Source organism: Nicotiana sylvestris, chromosome 8 (genome assembly GCF_000393655.2).
Source record: "Nicotiana sylvestris chromosome 8, ASM39365v2, whole genome shotgun sequence".
NCBI classification, from domain to species: Eukaryota; Viridiplantae; Streptophyta; class Magnoliopsida; order Solanales; family Solanaceae; genus Nicotiana; species Nicotiana sylvestris.
In genome coordinates this window covers 12,543,678-12,546,673 of record NC_091064.1, presented here as the reverse complement: position 1 = coordinate 12,546,673, position 2,996 = coordinate 12,543,678, and the positions used below count along the sequence as shown (strand labels likewise).

Below are 2,996 nucleotides of genomic sequence, written 5' to 3'. Positions count from 1 at the left end.
TCTAAGGGGTGGATTTTTCTATATTCTGTCTAGGTTTAGAATGTTAGGTCTAAGTCTTTTTTAAAGTTGGGGGGGGGGAGGTCCGATTGGGTAGGCTAATTATTTGGGCCAAATTTTTGGACTGATTTTGTATTAAATTGGCCTAATTTCAAAATAAAAACCCCCCCATTGATTTCCCTTTTTTATTTCCTTTTTCTTTGTTTTTCTCTTTTCTTTTTCTTTGACTAAAAATCCTAAATTAAATTTCTAAATTAATCTAAATTGTAAAATTAAGCATAATTATCTAATTACAAAATTTATAACAATTACGTGATCCTAAATTAAAAGGAAAAAATTAAACGGTAAAAATGTAAAAATGAACCATTTTTGTGATTTTCATTTTTAATAAATCAATTAATTAACTAATTCATCCTGAAATATAAAACAAAAATCTAAATGCAATGCAAGGTATTTTGACATTTTTATGATTTTTTAACAAAAATTAAACGTGCACAAAAATGCAAACAATTAATAAAATCCTACAAAAATCCTATAAAATGGCAAATAACTGGACAAAATTTATTTTCTTTGATTTTATAGGAGTATTTCATATAGGGCAAAAATCATGTGCTCACAGCAGAAAGAAGATTTCTAGGTTGACAAGATGGGATTGCGGTGCCAAAATTTAAACAATTTAGATATCTAGGTTCGTTATTTCAAGAGAATGAAATGATAGATAAAGATGTTACCCATTGAATTAAAACCGGATGGTTAAAACGGAGAAGTGCTACTGGGGTACTATGTGATAGAAGGATGAATACCAAAGTATAAAGTAAGTTCTATAGAAAAACTATAAGACCGACAATGTTATATGACAGTGAATGTCAGACCGCTAAAATCCAATATATCCACAAGATGAATGTTATAGAGACGCAGATACTAAGTTGGATATGCAGTCATACAAGATTAGATAAGATTAGAAATGACCACATTCGCCAGAAGGTGCAGTAGCAAGCATTAAGGATAAAATGAGAGAAGATCGCTTGAGATGGTTTGGACATGCCTTGCATCGCGCTACAATAATCTATGGGAAGTGAAGGTATTAAATGAGGATGAGGTAGACCTAAAATCATATGGAAGGAAGCTGTCTCGAAAGACCGATAATCCTTGGAATCAATGAATGCTTAGCTAAAGACATGGCACATTGGAAGAATAAAATTTATATAGTTGACATTTACTAGTTAGGAATAGGCTTTAAATTTGTTAGAGAACTTTTAATAATAACAATAATAACAATAATATATTATTATTATTATTATTATTATTATTATTATTATTATTATTATTATTATTATTATTATTATTATTATTTACATATATTTGAAGGGGAGCCTTGACGTAACTGGTAAAGTTGCAGCCACATGACCAGGAGGTCACGAGTTCAAGCCGTAAAAACATCCTTTTACAAAAATGTAGGGTAAGACTGTATAAAATAGACCTCTGTGGTCCGACCCTTTCCCAGACCCCCTGCATAACGGAAGCTTAGTGCAGCGGGTTGTCCTTTTTTTTATTTATATATGTTTTAACTTATTTTACTACTATTCTTATTTTACTTTGGCTTGATGAGCTTAAACATAGAGGTGTTTGGATTGACTCATAAAAAATAGCTTTTAAGCTAAAAGTCAAAAGCCATAAATTGGTAATACCAAACTTTTGGCTTTTGACTTATTTTTGTACTTTTTATGACTAAAAGTAAGTGCTTTTAAGCACTTTTATCATTGTCAAACATAAGACAAACTAAAAAAGTTCTTAAAAATCAATAAACACTTAAAATAAGCGAATCCAAACACCCTCATAGAAATGATGTCTACCGAGCTTTGTATAATGATTGAGTCTAAATAAACCTAATCAACCCTTTTCTTTTATTATTCAAATTATATATGCATCACAAAATACTAATTTTACAGTTTGAATGATAAATTAAGGTTGTAAGAGTACATATTAATAATTAGTAATGATTTAAGTGATAAACCCCATGTAAAAGACATGTTATGTTCTTCTTGTTTTAGTGTATGAGTAGTAGTAAGTTTTTGCTAATATCTAGTAATACAATATTCCATTAGGATTATAGTCCTAATGCAGCTTCTTAATGTTAGTAAGTCATTTTTTAATATCAAATAAAATAAAAATAGTTGCTCCTACTGAATAACCAAGTCGTTGTAGTATAGTGGTAAGTATTCCCGCCTGTCACGTGGGTGACCCGGGTTTGATTCCCGACAACGGCGTTTTTATGTATTATTTTTATGAACCATAGCGAAAATTTCGAATACATGTTCTTTGACATGTCAAATGATAATGGAATTAGGACCTTTTTAACCGCTCTTCTCTTCACTAGAGGCAGCGCGAAAAGGAGTTTGCAGCATTTGGTACATTGCTATGTTAAAACAAAACAAATTCTAAAACAAAACATTACACTTGGAACAAAAGTTCCGACCTGCCGGATTCGAACCAGCGACCTAAGGATTAGCTGATTAGGCTTTGCCCAAACTACAGTCCTCCGCTCTACCAACTGAGCTAAGGTCGGTTGGTGATACGTTATGCTCAAAATCTTATAAAACTGAAGTAAGTCCTTTGAATATTGCGACTACAAAAATTTCATATTTCATATTTCCAATTTTTTTTCTCTCCCTGTGAAAGACAAAGAGACGAACAAAAACCTCATACGCATGTTCCTACCTACCTATCTTTTAAAGTTTCCTTTCTTTATTATTTTTTTTTATGGTGAAAAGTAAGATTTGTTCTTGTACTATCCGAAATTGAGCAACTCGTCATCCGTTAAATATTTGAAATAACATTGTCCTTGTAGCTTTTTTTTCCCTTGGCGTCTAAGCTCCACTTGAGAGTAATTATAAACAATAGTCAAGTGAAGGGGTAAATTTTCGGAGAACCTGAATACTAGGTGTCCACCTATTTTACATTGGAGTTATGTTAATGATAAGGACAAGTGTGAGATGATT

General features: G+C 31.4%; 1 non-coding gene across 1 annotated transcript; it reads right to left on the bottom strand.

Moving 5' to 3' along the window:
* Positions 1 to 2,467: 2,467 nt before the first annotated feature.
* TRNAY-GUA (transfer RNA tyrosine (anticodon GUA)) lies at positions 2,468 to 2,563 on the bottom strand. Its single transcript has 2 exons — positions 2,527 to 2,563; positions 2,468 to 2,503 (listed from the first exon to the last, which is right to left on the bottom strand). It is a non-coding gene; the product is annotated as a tRNA-Tyr (tRNA).
* Between the last annotated feature and the right edge of the window lie 433 nt (positions 2,564 to 2,996).